Source organism: Oncorhynchus masou, chromosome 14 (assembly GCF_036934945.1).
Source record: "Oncorhynchus masou masou isolate Uvic2021 chromosome 14, UVic_Omas_1.1, whole genome shotgun sequence".
NCBI lineage: Eukaryota > Metazoa > Chordata > Actinopteri > Salmoniformes > Salmonidae > Oncorhynchus > Oncorhynchus masou.
The window spans coordinates 37,611,329-37,630,327 of record NC_088225.1 but is presented as its reverse complement, the minus strand read 5'-3'; the positions used below and the strand labels follow the sequence as shown (position 1 = coordinate 37,630,327).

General features: G+C 42.4%; 1 pseudogene; it reads left to right on the top strand.

The window, feature by feature from the left end:
- LOC135553895 (RNA binding protein fox-1 homolog 1-like) overlaps nt 1-18,999 on the top strand; it is a 136,471-nt pseudogene that overhangs the window by 95,522 nt on the left and 21,950 nt on the right.

Here is an 18,999-nt window from a genome sequence, read left to right as displayed (position 1 = left end):
GCTCTAATCCTGTTGAATCACTGGTTGTGTCCCAAATCACTCCCTATTCCCTAAGATAGTGCCCTACAATCCCTGGTCAAAAGTAGCACACTATGTAGGGAATAGGGAGAGTGTTTGTTTTGAGCAGTTTTAGTATTTTAATATTTGACTTGAATCGATGTCATCTGAATTTACAATTCATCTTGTCGCAATTTTTTACACAGAACACTGAAGCATTTCTCTGTGAAATGATCACCCCTTCTCTCGCCCCCTCCCTCCCCCCCCTCCCTCCCTCCCTCCCTCCCCCTCCCTCCCTCCCTCCCCCTCCCTCCCCTCCCTCCCTCCCTCCCTCCCTCCCCCCTCCAGTACCGGGCTTCCCCTACTCAGCAGCCAGTGCTGCGGTGGCAGCCTACAGAGGGGCCCATCTAAGAGGTCGAGGGCGTACGGTCTACAACACATTCAGAGCAGCCGCACCCCCACCTCACATCCCCACATACGGAGGGTGAGTATCCCTCTCTTCTCTCTTTATCTAGCTGTACCGTGCTTTCTCTTTCTGGCATTATGTGTGTATACCTCCTCTCCTCTTGTTCCCTTTGTCTCTCTCTCTCTCTATCCTCCTCCTGTCTGTCTCTCTCTATCCTCCTCCTGTCTCTCTCTCTCTCTCTATCCTCCTCCTGTCTGTCTCTCTCTCTATCCTCCTCCTGTCTCTCTCTCTCTCTCTCTATCTCTCTCTCTCTCTCTAGTTTCCTCCTGTCTGTCTCTCTCTCTATCCTCCTCCTGTCTGTCTCTCTCCATCCTCCTCCTGTCTCTCTTCTCTCTTTATCTATCTGTGTATACCTCCTCTCCTCTTGTTCCCTTTGTCTCTCTCTCTCTCTCTCTCTCTCTCTCTCTCTCTCTCTCTCTATCCTCCTCCTGTCTGTCTCTCTCTCTCTATCCTCCTCCTGTCTGTCTCTCTCTCTATCCTCCTCCTGTCTGTCTCTCTCTCTCTATCCTCCTCCTGTCTGTCTCTCTCTATCCTCCTCCTGTCTGTCTCTCTCTCTATCCTCCTCCTGTCTGTCTCTCTCTCTATGCTCCTCCTGTCTGTCTCTCTCTCTATCCTCCTCCTTTCTGTCTCTCTCTCTATCCTCCTCCTGTCTGTCTCTCTCTCTATCCTCCTCCCGTCTGTCTCTCTCTCTATCCTCCTCCTGTCTGTCTCTCTCTCTCTATCCTCCTCCTGTCTGTCTCTCTCTATCCTCCTCCTGTCTGTCTCTCTCTATCCTCCTCCTGTCTGTCTCTCTCTCTATGCTCCTCCTGTCTGTCTCTCTCTCTATCCTCCTCCTGTCTGTCTCTCTCTCTATCCTCCTCCTGTCTGTCTCTCTCTCTATCCTCCTCCTGTCTGTCTCTCTCTCTATCCTCCTCCCGTCTGTCTCTCTCTCTATCCTCCTCCTGTCTGTCTCTCTCTCTCTATCCTCCTCCCGTGTCTCTCTCTCTCTCCTCCTCCCGTCTGTCTCTCTCTCTATCCTCCTCCTGTCTGTCTCTCTCTCTATCCTCCTCCTGTCTGTCTCTCTCTCTATCCTCCTCCCGTATGTCTCTCTCTCTATCCTCCTCCTGTCTGTCTCTCTCTCTATCCTCCTCCCGTATGTCTCTCTCTCTATCCTCCTCCTGTCTGTCTCTCTCTATCCTCCTCCTGTCTGTCTCTCTCTCTATCCTCCTCCTGTCTGTCTCTCTCTATCCTCCTCCCGTCTGTCTCTCTCTCTATCCTCCTCCTGTCTGTCTCTCTCTCTATCCTCCTCCCGTATGTCTCTCTCTCTATCCTCCTCCCGTATGTCTCTCTCTATCCTCCTCCTGTCTGTCTCTCTCTCTATCCTCCTCCTGTCTGTCTCTCTCTCTATCCTCCTCCCGTATGTCTCTCTCTCTATCCTCCTCCCGTCTGTCTCTCTCTCTATCCTCCTCCCGTCTCTCTATCCTCCTCCTGTCTCTCTCTCTCTTTAACCTCCTCCTTTCTCCTCTCTCTCTTCCTCTTTCTTTCTCTCTCTCTCTCTGTTTCTCTCTCTAACTGTCTCTCTCTGTGTCTGTATATGATGTGTAATGGGGTTTTCGGGATAGAGGACAGAAGCATTGCATGCTGGTCTTACCCCACTAGAGAAAGCCACCCCATAGCATGTGATCGGGCCCAAAGACATGCACCTGACCTTGCACAGACTCCTGTGAGATGACCGTCAGTCTGGGCTGGGGGGTTCTGGGGGTTGTCGTGTTTGGATCTAAGGTCCATTGTGTACCCTCCTATTGGTTAGGGTTAGGATTGGTGGAGGGGGATCTGATCCTAGATCTGTGCTTAAGGGTAACTTCCACCCAGCGCTTATAGCTCTCTGCTGTCTTTGGATTTGGAGAGAGCCCCGCCCCCCATGCCCCCCACACCCTCTCCCTCTTCCCCCCCTTCCCCCATGGCCCCCACACCCTCTCCCTCTTCCCCCCTTCCCCCATGCCCCTGACACCCTCTCCCTCTTCCCCGTGACCCTCACACCCTCTCCCCGCTTCGCCGTGCCCCTACACCCTCTCCCTCTTCCCCCTTCCCCCATGCCCCCCACACCCTCTCCCTCTTCCCCCGTGACCCTCACACCCTCTCCCTCTTCGCCGTGCCCCCTACACCCTCTCCCTCTTCCCCGTGACCCTCACACCCTCTCCCTCTTCGCCGTGCCCCCTACACCCTCTCCCTCTTCGCCGTGCCCCCTACACCCTCTCCCTCTTCCCCGTGCCCGCTACACCCTCTCCCTCTTCCCCTAGAGGATGATAGCTCTAACAGGGGGCCCTTTCCCTCTCCCCCCCCATCCCCTACAAGATGATAGCTCTAACAGGGGGCCCTCTCCCTCTTCCCTGCCCTCCCATCCCCTAGAGGATGATAGCTCTAGCAGGGGGCCCTCTCCCTCTTCCCTGCCCTCCCATCCCCTAGTGGATGATACCTCTAGCAGGGGGCCCTCTCCCTCTTTCCCTGCCCCCCCATCCTCTAGAGGATGATAGCTCTGACACGGGGCCCTCTCCCTCTTCCCTGCCCCCTCATCCCCTAGAGGATGATGGCTCTAACAAGAGTCCCCCCCATCCCCTAGAAGATGATAGCTCTAACAGCCCCCCATCCCCTAGAGGATGATAACTCTAACAGGGCTCCCCCCATCCCCTAGAGGATGATAGCTCTAACAGCCCCCCCATCCCCTAGAGGATGATAACTCTAACAGGGCCACCCCCATCCCTTAGAGGACGATAGATCTAACAGGGCTCCCCCATCCCCAAGAGGATGATAGCTCTAACAGGGCCCCCCATCCCCTAGAGGATGATAGCTCTAACAGGGCCCCCCATCCCCACGAGGACGATAGCTCTAACAGCCCCCCATCCCCTCGAGGATGATAGCTCTAACAGGGCTCCCCATCCCCTAGAGGATGTTAGCTCTAACAGGGCCCCCCACCCCCAAGAGGATGATAGCTCTAACAGCCCCCCATCCCCTCGAGGATGATAGCTCTATCAGCCCCCCCATCCCCTAGAGGATGATAGCTCTATCAGCCCCCCATCCCCTAGAGGATGATAGCTCTAACAGGGCCCCCCATCCCCTAGAGGATGATAGCTCTAACAGTCCCCCCTCATCCCCTAGAGGATGATAGCTCTAACAGCCCCCCCTCATCCCCTAGAGGATGATAGCTCTATCAGGCCCCCCCATCCCCTAGAGGATGATAGCTCTAACAGGGCCCCCCATCCCCTAGAGGATGATAGCTCTAACAGTCCCCCCTTCCCCGCATCCCCTAGAGGATGATAGCTCTATCAGGCCCCCATCCCCTAGAGGATGATAGCTCTAACAGGGCCCCCCATCCCCTAGAGGATGATAGCTCTAACAGCCCCCCCCCCCCGCATCCCCGAGAGGGAAGTCCTGACATAGAGATAGGTGACATAGATAGTATTTCCATGAACTCTGGTCCACTCCCTTAATTGCTCTCATGAAAGCCCAATCTGGAGTCATTCATGCAGAGCTGGGGGTATTTCTATTACAAATGGCTGTCTGAGGGAGATGAGCGGACTGGAAATGAATTTATGCGACCAACACACACACACACCAGTCCCAGAGAACAGTCAAATGACTCTGTCCGAAGCAGAATGCTCTTTCCATGTTGTGACATTTCAGTTGCTATCAGAGACCAAACAGTCTAGAACACATCTTATTGCTGAGACACACACACACACACACACACACACACACACACACATACAACCAACACACACAAACACAAAAACAGACACAACACACATACACACACACACACAAACACACATACTACACACACACATACAACACACACACACATACAACACACACACATACAACCAACACATGTACAACAAACACACATACAACCAACACACACAACACACATACAACATGCACACAACACACACACACAACACACACATATAACACACACAGACAAGACACATACAACACACACAACACACACATGCAACACACACACACATACAACACAAACACACTACACACACACATACACAAAACGCACTTCCAACACACACTTTCAACACACAAATACAACACACACATTCAACACACACACACACACACACACACACACACACACACACACACACACACACACACACACACACACACACACACACACACACACACACACACATACAACATACACACACACATACAACCAACACATGTACAACAAACACACATACAACACACACACATACAACCAACACATGTACAACAAACACACATACAACCAACACACACAACACACATACACCACACACACAACACGCACACAACACACACACACATATAACACACACAGACAACACGCATACAACACACACACACACACACACATACAACACACACACACAGCACACACACATACAACCAACACATGTACAACAAACACACATACAACCAACACACACAACACACATACAACACGCACACAACACACACACACAACACACACATATAACCCACACAGACAAGACGCATACAACACACACAACACACACATGCAACACACACACACACACAAAACACACACATACAACACACACACAACACACTACACACACACATACACAACACGCACTTTCAACATACACTTTCAACACACAAATACAACACACACACACACACACACACACACACACACACACACATACAACCAACACATGTACAACAAACACACATACAACACACACACATACAACCAACACAAGTACAACAAACACACATACAACCAACACACACAACACGCATACACCACACTCACAACACGCACACAACACACACACACAACACACACATATAACACACACAGACAACACGCATACAACACACACACATACAACACACACACACAACACACATACACTACACACACACACAACACACATACAACACACACACACATACAACACACACACACACACACACACACACACATACACACAACACACACACAACACGCACATTCTTCACACACATACAACACGTATACAACACACATACACACACAACACACACATACCACATACACACAACACACACACAACACGCGCATTCTACACACACACACACACACACACACACACACACACACACACACACACACACACACACACACACATAATACACACACACATACAACACATATGCAACAAGCACACATACAACACACACATACAACACACACACACATCAACACACACACACACACACACAACACACACATACACAACACACACTTTCAACACACATTCAACACACACACACACAACACACACATACAACACACACAACACACACATAAAACACACACACAACACACACACATACACGATACCCAGAAACTCTCCGTTTTATCTGGGTGAGATCTCTTTTATCTTGGTCACAGAGGACCAGAAAGCAGAGTGTCATAACAGAGACAGAGAGGTAACAGATGGACCTGGGAAAAATACTAGATGCAAATGTTATAATCATCATGACCATGAGGTCCTGTGTGGCTCAGTCGGTAGAGCATGGTGCTTGGACCTTGGGGCTTGGTGCTTGGACCTTGGAGCTTGGTGCTTGGTGCTTGGACCTTGGTGCTTGGTGCTTGGAGCTTGGTGCTTGGAGCTTGGTGCTTGGAGCTTGGACCTTGGTGCTTGGTGCTTGGAGCTTGGTGCTTGGACCTTGGTGCTTGGACCTTGGTGCTTGGTGCTTGGACCTTGGTGCTTGGTGCTTGGAGCTTGGAGCTTGGAGCTTGGAGCTTGGACCTCGGGGCTCGGCGCTCGGGGCTTGGAGCTTGGAGCTTGGACCTTGGTGCTTGGACCTTGGTGCTTGGACCTTGGTGCTTGGACCTTGGACCTTGGTGCTTGGACCTTGGTGCTTGGACCTTGGACCTTGGACCTTGGAGCTTGGAGCTTGGACCTTGGAGCTTGGAGCTTGGAGCTCGAACCTTGGAGCTTGGACCTTGGAGCTTGGACCTTGGAGCTTGGACCTTGGACCTTGGACCTTGGACCTTGGACCTTGGACCTTAGAGCTTGGAGCTTAGACCTCGTAGCTTAGAGCTTGGAGCTTGGAGCTTGGACCTCGGAGCTTGGACCTTAGAGCTTGGACCTTAGAGCTTGGTGCTTGGGGCCTGGTGCTTGGAGCCAAATGTTGTTGGTGGTGATTCCCGCTGGGGTCACACCCACACATAAAATATATGGAACATATGATTAGTTGTCATCGAGGAGTTGTTTCAACAGTCTGATCAGAATGTGGTAGGAAGATGAGGTATTTTGCAGTGACAGTAGTGACATCACCTTTAGGACTGTTCATTAGTTCAACTAACTGTTTTCTGATTGGCGTTTCGACTAAGGCCCCCTTTGACTCCAAGTGTGGGGTCCGAGATGCACTTTCTGATTGGTGTTTCAACTAAGGCCCCCTTTGACTCCTAGTGTGGGGTCCGAGATTCACTTTCTGGACCTCCCCAGCCCCCTTACCACCTCAGAGAAAGACTGGATCCCAAATCCCCCTTCCCATTGGCCCCAAAGTTACTTGTTCACACTCACTTCCTTCTTCCTCCCAAATGCAGGTAAAACTATAAAGGGTGTTAATTAGCCCCACCGGTAGGCTCTTCTACTGAGCCTGCACTGCTGCCAGCTGCAGACAGAAGTGGAATCCCATAAGGCACCGTGTTATTTTTTTAGTTTGCGCAATTTCACACAAAATAATAGAGCGTCGGGTCACACAAAATAATAGAGGCTTTGCGATTTAAATGACACGTGCGTTTGTTTATGTCCTGACTTGACACGTATAAAAGATGACATAAGCACTCATGCTAACTGTTATATTTTGTTAAACGACAGGGGGGGGGTTGTTCATTTTAATGTCTTGCTTGTTTTGTTATTTACATGTGGAACATGAATTGCACCATTCAAGTGCGGAGTGTCGGTGCTTTCAAGACAACTGGGAACTCTGGGGAAAAAGAGGTCAAATCGTGCCGTCAGTGAAAGAGCCGGAAAGCGGAGCTCTAGAAAGATGCCTGAGTTTCCCACTTGGAATTCAGAGCTTGTTTCTTTCACAATTCTCAATTGTCTTGAACACACTGAGGTCAGACGTCGGAGAGTTCCGAGTTCCCAGTTGTTTTGAATGCGGCATGAGTACCGAAGTTGATGGTTTATTGATCCCCTCGCCACTCTGGAAGTCACCCTCTGAGTTTCGTCAGCAACACGTGACAACAGAGGGCCCTCCGAGAGAGTTGGTAGGGGCAAGGCGCTGGTTTGGGATTCACAAAGAGAGACAGAGTAGGAAGAGGAGAGTGCCTGCAGAACTTCCCTGTTTGGCTCCACCCCTCTCATGTCTGGTGGTTTTTGATTGGACAAACTAACCCCTCCACAGACAGAGAGGGTTGGTGTCTAGATGGTGCCTGCATGTCAACTTGCACTAATATGGATGTTTGTTTTGTTTGTGTTTGTTTGTGTTTGCATCCTTTGCAGTGTTGTTTACCAGGATGGATTTTATGGTGCAGATATTTATGTAAGTATTATTACCAGTGAATGACGTAGAGGTCCGTAACAGAGATAGATGTGTTTCTACTTACCACTCAGGACACATGACATTCACATGTGCCTGTATTCATGTTGGTTGGCTGTACGCTGAGTCAGATATTTAGAGAGTTGCAGAGCCAGATATTTAGAGTGTTGCAGAGCCAGATATTTAGAGAGTTGCAGAGCAAGGTATTTAGAGAGTTGCAGAGCCAGATATTTAGAGAGATGCAGAGCCACATATTTAGAGAGTTGCAGAGCCACATATTTAGAGAGTTGCAGAGCCACATATTTAGAGAGTTGCAGAGTCAAATTTTTAGAGAGTTGCAGCGCCAGGTATTTAGAGAGTTGCAGAGCCAGGTATTTAGAGAGTTGCAGAGCCAGGTATTTAGAGAGTTGCAGAGCCAGGTATTTAGAGAGTTGCAGAGCCAGGTATTTAGAGAGTTGCAGAGTCAGATATTTAGAGAGTTGCAGAGCAAGGTATTTAGAGAGTTGCAGAGTCAGATATTTAGAGAGTTGCAGAGCAAGGTATTTAGAGAGTTGCAGAGCCAGATATTTAGAGAGTTGCAGAGTCAGGTATTTAGAGAGTTGCAGAGCCAGGTATTTAGAGAGTTGCAGAGTCAGATATTTAGAGAGTTGCAGAGCCAGATATTTAGAGAGTTGCAGAGCCAGATATTTAGAGAGTTGAAGAGTCAGATATTTAGAGAGTTGCAGAGCCAGATATTTAGAGAGTTGCAGAGCCAGATATTTAGAGAGTTGCAGAGCCAGATATTTAGAGAGTTGCAGAGCCACATATTTAGAGAGTTGCAGAGCCACATATTTAGAGAGTTGCAGAGCCACATATTTAGAGAGTTGCAGAGCCACATATTTAGAGAGTTGCAGAGTCACATATTTAGAGAGTTGCAGAGCCACATATTTAGAGAGTTGCAGAGCCACATATTTAGAGAGTTGCAGAGCCAGATATTTAGAGAGTTGCAGAGTCAGATATTTAGAGAGTTGCAGAGCCAGGTATTTAGAGAGTTGCAGAGCCAGGTATTTAGAGAGTTGCAGAGCCAGATATTTAGAGAGTTGCAGAGCCAGATATTTAGAGAGTTGCAGAGCCAGGTATTTAGAGAGTTGCAGAGCCAGGTATTTAGAGAGTTGCAGAGCCAGATATTTAGAGAGTTGCAGAGCCAGATATTTAGAGAGTTGCAGAGCCAGGTATTTAGAGAGTTGCAGAGCCAGATATTTAGAGAGTTGCAGAGCCAGATATTTAGAGAGTTGCAGAGCCAGATATTTAGAGAGTTGCAGAGCCAGATATTTAGAGAGTTGCAGAGCCACATATTTAGAGAGTTGCAGAGCCAGATATTTAGAGAGTTGCAGAGACAGATATTTAGAGAGTTGCAGAGTCAGATATTTAGAGAGTTGCAGAGCCAGGTATTTAGAGAGTTGCAGAGTCAGATATTTAGAGAGTTGCAGAGCCAGATATTTAGAGAGTTGCAGAGCCAGGTATTTAGAGAGTTGCAGAGCCAGATATTTAGAGAGTTGCAGAGCCAGATATTTAGAGAGTTGCAGAGCCAGATATTTAGAGAGTTGCAGAGCCAGATATTTAGAGAGTTGCAGAGCCACATATTTAGAGAGTTGCAGAGCCACATATTTAGAGAGTTGCAGAGACAGATATTTAGAGAGTTGCAGAGTCAGATATTTAGAGAGTTGCAGAGCCAGGTATTTAGAGAGTTGCAGAGCCAGGTATTTAGAGAGTTGAAGAGCCAGATATTTAGAGAGTTGCAGAGCAAGATATTTAGAGAGTTGCAGAGTCAGATATTTAGAGAGTTGCAGAGCCAGATATCTAGAGAGTTGCAGAGCCAGATATTTAGAGAGTTGCAGAGCCAGATATTTAGAGAGTTGCAGAGCCAGATATTTAGAGAGTTGCAGAGCCAGATATTTAGAGAGTTGCAGACCCAGATATTTAGAGAGTTGCAGAGCCAGATATTTAGAGAGTTGCAGAGCCAGATATTTAGAGAGTTGCAGAGCCAGATATTTAGAGAGTTACAGAGCCAGATATTTAGAGAGTTGCAGAGCCAGATATTTAGAGAGTTGCAGAGCCAGATATTTAGAGAGTTGTAGAGCCAGAAATTTAGAGTTGCAGAGCCAGATATTTAGAGAGTTGCAGAGCCAGATATTTAGAGAGTTGCAGAGCCAGATATTTAGAGAGTTGCAGAGCCAGGTATTTAGAGAGTTGCAGAGCCAGGTATTTAGAGAGTTGCAGAGCCAGGTATTTAGAGAGTTGCAGAGCCAGGTATTTAGAGAGTTGCAGAGCCAGATATTTAGAGAGTTGCAGAGCCAGGTATTTAGAGAGTTGCAGAGCCAGGTATTTAGAGAGTTGCAGAGCCAGGTATTTAGAGAGTTGCAGTGCCAGGTATTTAGAGAGTTGCAGAGCCAGGCATTTAGAGAGTTGCAGAGCCAGGCATTTAGAGAGTTGCAGAGTCAGGCATTTAGAGAGTTGCAGAGTCAGGTATTTAGAGAGCTGGGAATTTGAGGTTTCTGCATTATGATGCTTTAATGAATAATCTATCGCTCCCCAGCAACATTACGTGGGGGATATTTAAACTGTGCTATGTAACTGAATGTCTAATTAGAACAATATTCAACATTGCAAAAGTTGGACCAACTCTCTAAAATGTCATATTTGGTTTGGTTTGGTTGAATGTAGACATCTCAATGTAATGTAAACACACCCAGCCAAACCAATGTCTATAGACCTACATCAGCTCAATGTAATGTAAACACACCCAGCCATACCAATGTCTATAGGCCTACATCAGCTCAATGTAATGTAAACACACCCAGCCATACCAATATCTATAGGCCTACTGCAGCTCAATGTAATGTAAACACACCCAGCCATACCAATGTCTATAGGCCTACATCAGCTCAATGTAATGTAAACACACCCAGCCATACCAATGTCTATAGGCCTACATCAGCTCAATGTAATGTAAACACACCCAGCCATACCAATGTCTATAGGCCTACATCAGCTCAATGTAATGTAAACACACCCAGCCATACCAATGTCTATAGGCCTACTGCAGCTCAATGTAATGTAAACACACCCAGCCATACCAATGTCTATAGGCCTACATCAACTGTTTGTTTGTTTTTTACATGTAAACACAACCAACCACAGGCGGTTGGTGACATCTTAATTGGGGAGGAGGGGCTTGTGGTATCGACTGGAGCGGAATCAGTGGAATGAACATCAAATGCATCAGACAGACGGTTTCCGTGGTTTCCAGGTGTTTGATGACATTCCGTTTGCTCCGTTCCTGACATTATTATGAGCCGTCCTCCCCTCAGCAGCCTCCTCTGCAACCAACCCATACAAATCCAGAAATACAGTATTACATCAGTATACTGGTAATAATATAATACAGTATTACATCAGTAGAATGGTAGTAATATATTACAGTAATACATCAGTAGAATGGTGATAATATAGTACAGTATTACATCAGTATAATGGTGATAATATAGTACAGTATTACATCAGTATGATGGTAGTAATATAATACAGTATTACATCAGTATACTGGTAATAATATAATACAGTATTACATCAGTAGAATGGTAGTAATATATTACAGTATTACATCAGTAGAATGGTAGTAATATAGTACAGTATTACATCAGTAGAATGATAGTAATATATTACAGTATTACATCAGCATAATGGTGATAATATAATACAGTATTACATCAGTATAATGGTGATAATATAATACAGTATTACATCAGCATATATGTAATAATATAATACAGTATTACATCAGTATAATGGTAGTAATATAGTACACTATTACATAAGTATAATGGTGATAATATAATACAGTATTACATCAGTATAATGGTAATAATATATTACAGTACTACATCAGTATAATGGTGATAATATATTACAGTATTACATTAGTATAATGGTGATAATATATTACAGTAATACATCAGTAGAATGGTGATAATATATTACAGTATTACATCAGTATAATGGTGATAATATATTACAGTATTACATCAGTATAATGGTGATAATATATTACAGTATTACATTAGTATAATGGTGATAATATATTACAGTAATACATCAGTAGAATGGTGATAATATATTACAGTATTACATCAGTATAATGGTGATAATATATTACAGTATTACATCAGTATAATGGTGATAATATATTACAGTATTACATCAGTATAATGGTGATAATATATTACAGTATTACATCAGTATAATGGTAGTAATATATTACAATATTACATCAGTAGAATGGTAGTAATATATTACATTAATACATCAGTATAATGGTAATAATATATTACAATATTACATCAGTAGAATGGTAATAATATATTACAGTATTACATCAGTATAATGGTAGTAATATATTACAATATTACATCAGTAGAATGGTAGTAATATAGTACAGTATTACATCAGTAGAATGGTAGTAATATATTACAGTATTACATCAGTAGAATGGTAGTAATATATTACAGTATTACATCAGTAGAATGGTAGTAATATATTACAGTATTACATCAGTATAATGGTGATGATATATTACAGTAATACATCAGTAGAATGGTAGTAATATATTACAGTATTACATCAGTATAATGGTGATAATATATTACAGTAATACATCAGTATAATGGTAATAATATATTACAGTATTACATCAGTATAATGGTGATAATATATTACAGTATTACATCAGTATAATGGTAATAATATATTACAGTATTACATCAGTAGAATGGTGATAATATATTACAGTATTACATCAGTAGAATGGTAATAATATATTACAGTATTACATCAGTAGAATGGTAATAATATATTACAGTATTACATCAGTATAATGGTAATAATATAATACAGTATTACATCAGTATAATGGTAATAATATATTACAGTATTACATCAGTATAATGGTAATAATATAATACAGTATTACATCAGTAGAATGGTAATAATATAATACAGTATTACATCAGTATAATGGTAATAATATATTACAGTATTACATCCGTATAATGGTAATAATATATTACAGTATTACATCAGTATAATGGTAATAATATATTACAGTATTACATCAGTATAATGGTAATAATATAATACAGTATTACATCAGTATAATGGTAATAATATATTACAGTATTACATCAGTATAATGGTAATAATATAATACAGTATTACATCAGTATAATGGTAATAATATATTACAGTATTACATCAGTATAATGGTAATAATATAATACAGTATTACATCAGTATAATGGTAATAATATATTACAGTATTACATCAGTAGAATGGTTATAATATAATACAGTATTACATCAGTATAATGGTAATAATATATTACAGTATTACATCAGTAGAATGGTAGTAATATATTACAGTATCACATCAGTATAATGGTAATAATATAATACAGTATTACATCAGTATAATGGTAATAATATATTTCAGTAATACATCATTATAATTGTAGTAATATAGTACAGTATTACATCAGTATAATGGTAATAATATAATACAGTATTACATCAGTATAATGGTAATAATATATTACAGTAATACATCAGTATAATGGTAATAATATAGTACAGTATTACATCAGTATAATGGTAATAATATAATACAGTATTACATCAGTATAATGGTAATAATATATTACAGTAATACATCAGTATAATGGTAATAATATAGTACAGTATTACATCAGTATAATGGTAATAATATAATACAGTATTACATCAGTATAATGGTAATAATATAATACAGTATTACATCAGTAGAATGGTGATAATATAATACAGTAATACATCAGTAGAATGGTGATAATATAGTACAGTATCAGTGATATGACTGAAGATGTATCATCTCCACATTGTTGGAAGAAATGAGGTGCATTGTGGGTAGATGAGCAGAGACTAGTAGGAACACTATATTTTACAGGAACCAGAAACAGGGGACACTATATTTTACATGAACCAGAAACACGAAACACTTTATTTAACAGGAACTAGAAACACGAAACACTATATTTAACAGGAACTAGAAACAGGAGACAATATATTTAACAGGAACTAGAAACAGGAGACACTATATTTAACAGGAACTAGAAACAGGAGACACTATATTTAACAGGAACTAGAAACAGGAAACACTATATTTAACAGGAACTAGAACCAGGAAACACTATATTTAACAGGAACCAGAACCAGGAAACACTATATTCAACAGGAACTAGAAACAGGATACACTATATTTAACAGGAACTAGAAACAGGAAACACTATATTTAACAAGAACTAGAAACACTATATTTAACAGGAACTAAAACCAGGAAACACTATATTTAACAGGAACCAGAACCAGGAAACACTGTATTCAACAGGAACCAGAACCAGGAAACACTATATTTAACAGGAACCAGAACCAGGAAACAATATATTCAACAGGAACTAGAAACAGGAAACACTATATTTAACAGGAACTAGAAACAGGAGACACTGTATTTAACAGGAACTAGAAGCAGGAGACACTATATTTAACAGGAACTAGAAACAGGAAACACTATATTTAACAGGAACTAGAAACAGGAAACACTATATTTAACAGGAACTAGAAACAGGAGACACTATATTCAACAGGAACCAGAACCAGGAAACACTATATTTAACAGGAACTAGAAACACTATATTTAACAGGAACTAGAACCAGGAAACACTATATTTAACAGGAACCAGAACCAGGAAACACTATATTCAACAGGAACTAGAAACAGGATACACTATATTTAACAGGAACTAGAAGCAGGAGACACTGTATTTAACAGGAACTAGAAGCAGGAGACACTATATTTAACAGGAACTAGAAACAGGAAACACTATATTTAACAGGAACTAGAAACAGGAAACCCTATATTTAACAGGAACTAGAAACACTATATTTAACAGGAACTAGAACCAGGAAACACTATATTTAACAGGAACCAGAACCAGGAAACACTATATTCAACAGGAACTAGAAACAGGATACACTATATTTAACAGGAACTAGAAACAGGAAACACTATATTTAACAAGAACTAGAAACACTATATTTAACAGGAACTAAAACCAGGAAACACTATATTTAACAGGAACCAGAACCAGGAAACACTGTATTCAACAGGAACCAGAACCAGGAAACACTGTATTCAACAGGAACCAGAACCAGGAAACACTATATTTAACAGGAACCAGAACCAGGAAACACTATATTCAACAGGAACTAGAAACAGGAAACACTATATTTAACAGGAACCAGAACCAGGAAACACTATATTTAACAGGAACTAGAAACAGGAAACACTATATTTAACAGGAACTAGAAAAAGGAGACACTGTATTTAACAGGAACTAGAAGCAGGAGACACTATATTTAACAGGAACTAGAAACAGGAAACACTATATTTAACAGGAACTAGAAACAGGAAACACTATATTTAACAGGAACTTGAAACAGGAGACACTATATTTAACAGGAACCAGACCCAGGAAACACTATATTTAACAGGAACCAGAACCAGGAAACACTATATTTAACAGGAACTAGAAACAGGAGACACTATATTTAACAGGAACCAGAAACAGGAAACACTATATTTAACAGGAACCAGAACCAGGAAACACTATATTCAACAGGAACTAGAAACACTATATTTAACAGGAACTAGAACCAGGAAACACTATATTTAACAGGAACCAGAACCAGGAAACACTATATTTAACAGGAACCAGAACCAGGAAACACTATATTCAACAGGAACTAGAAACAGGAGACACTATATTTAACAGGAACCAGAACCAGGAAACACTATATTTAACAGGAACTCTCCAGGAAACACTATATTTAACAGGAACCAGAACCAGGAAACACTATATTTAACAGGAACTAGAAACACTATATTTAACAGGAACTAGAAACAGGAAACACTATATTTAACAGGAACCAGAACCAGGAAACACTATATTTAACAGGAACCAGAACCAGGAAACACTATATTTAACAGGAACCAGAACCAGGAAACACTATATTTAACAGGAACTAGAAACAGGAAACACTATATTTAACAGGAACCAGAACCAGGAAACACTATATTTAACAGGAACTAGAAACAGGAAACACTATATTTAACAGGAACCAGAACCAGGAAACACTATATTTAACAGGAACCAGAACCAGGAAACACTATATTTAACAGGAACCAGAACCAGGAAACACTATATTTAACAGGAACCAGAACCAGGAAACACTATATTTAACAGGAACCATTAACAGGAGACACTATATTTTTTTATAGAGAACATAACCACGTCATCTCCTGGGGGCTTGCTGCTCTGCTCTGTGTGGTGAAATGCATGCTGGTCGTGCTTCTGGCCATGGCGTGGTTGGCGTGACTTTGTGGTTGGTTGAACATGGAGTCTTGCTGTGCTCCTAGACTGATCTCCTACTGCATCACCGCACACCCGCCTGTCGCATGGATAGATGTGTGTGTGTGTGTGTGTGTGTGTGTGTGTGTGTGTGTGTGTGTGTCGTTTTTTGCCTGATTGAACAGCTGATGGCAGCATTACATAAATTAAAATCTGTGTTCTTTATAGAAAATATGGGAATCTGTTGCAAGGCAGTTCTGTCAAATTAGTCTTTGAAAAAAAAAAAAAAAATTTAATGAAGAAATGTATCTACTTCCATTTATTATGAAATCAATACATTATTGATCGTGTGGCGTAATTCATTGAGCACACAGAAATATTTACCATCCAAAGCATTTCATATGTATGGAGTCCTACGTCAGCCTTGCTATCGATCAGACTGTGTGATGGTGTATTCTGTCAAGATATGTATAGATCCATGAACCCGGCAGAATATCAATGTTACTGACAGAGATCAATCACATTGATTAACCATCTGTGTGTGTGTGTGTGTGTGTGTGTGTGTGTGTGTGTGTGTGTGTGTGTTTCCAGGGGGGCTATGCTGCCTACAGGTATACTCAGCCTGCTGCCGCCACAGCTGCTGCATACGGTGACAGGTGAGATGGACATCTTCTTTTTTTTATCTCTCGCTCGCTCAACCTCTCTCTCTCTCTCTCTCTCACTCAACCTCTCTCTCTCTCTCAACCTCTCTCTAATCTCACTCAACCTTTCTCTTTTGTATCAACCTCTCTATCTCACTCAACCTCTCTCTCTCTCTCTCTTCTCTCATCTCAACCTCTCTCTCTCTCTACCTCTCTCTCTGTCCCTCTCTCTCATGCTCTCGCTCTCTCTCTCTCTCTGTCTCTCCTTCTCTCTCACTACTTCTCTCTCTTGCTCTACCTCTATCTCTCTCTGTCCCTCTTTCTCTCTCTCTCTCTCTCTGTCCCTCTTTCTCTCTCTCTCTGTCCCTCTTTCTCTCTCTGTCCCTATTTCTCTCTCTCTCGCTCTCTCTCTCGCTCAACCCCCTCTCTCTCTCTCTCTCTCTCTCTCTGCCTCTCTCTCTCTCTCTCTCTCTCTCTCTCTCTTTCTCTCTCTCTCTACCTCTCAATGTAAGTAATAATGTCCGCATGAAGCGTAAAAACTACAGTATTTAATGTGTGCATACCCTGCCCATTTCTCGCCCTCCATATCGCAAATAGTGCCACCCATAAGTGAGAAACCTGCGTGCCAAGTATAGACCATATATGGTGTTCTCTACAGATCATAGAAAAGAGCAGAAGCGCTCGACCATCCGTTCAGACCCCAGTGTTACCTACCTACCTACCTACCTAGCTACATACCTACCTACCTACCTACCGATCTACCTACCTATATACCTACCTACCTACCTACCTACATACCTACCTAGACTACCTACATACCACCTAGCTACCTGATTGAGACCTACCTACCTGTCCCAAATCATGAATCCTATACCTGCCCTACCTAGATACATACCTACCTACCTGCCTGCCTTCACCCTGCCTAAATACCTACCTAACTACACCCTACCTACCTATCTACCTGTTCCTGATAAATATCTACCTCCTAACTGCCTACCTGTACCTAGCACCCTGTTCCTGTTATACCTACCTAACTACATACCTACCTACCTGTTACCTGTTAGATATCCTACCTACCTCCTACCTGCCTGCCTATCTACCTGTTCCTGTTAAATACCCACCTAACACCCAGTGCCTATCTACTGTTCCTGTTACATACATACCTCCTACCTACCTAGCTACCTACCTGTTCCTGTTTTACCTACATACCTACCTAGCTACCTGCTACCTACTGTTCCATGTTACCTACCTACCTAACACCACCTGTACATACCTACCTGTTCCATGTTACCTATCTACCTCCTAGCACCCTACCTGCATACCTCCTAACTGTTCCTGTTAAATACCTACCTCTCTACCTAGAGTACATACCTACCTGTTCCTGTTAAATATCTACTACTACATACCTGCCTACCTACCTGTTCCTGTTAAGCTACCTACCTAACTACCGACCTACCTACCTATTTACCTACCTACCTATTTACCTACCTACATACCTACCTACCTACAGGTTATGGAAAATGAGATCTTTTAGTATTTCTCTTCGATGTCAAAGATAATATAACAAACTCACTATAATAAATACTACAGTTATACTGCAAAGACACTACTGCGAATACTACAGTATACTGCAAAGACACAACAGTAAATACTACAGTATACTGCAAAGACACTACAGTATATACTACAGTTATACTGCAAAGACACTACAGTACATACTACAGTTATACTTCAAAAGAAATGACAGTGAATACTACAGTATACTGCAAAGACACTACACTAAAGACTACAGTGAATAATACAGTATTCTACAGTAAGTACTACAGTGAATAATACAGTATTCTACAGTAAGTACTACAGTGAATAATAC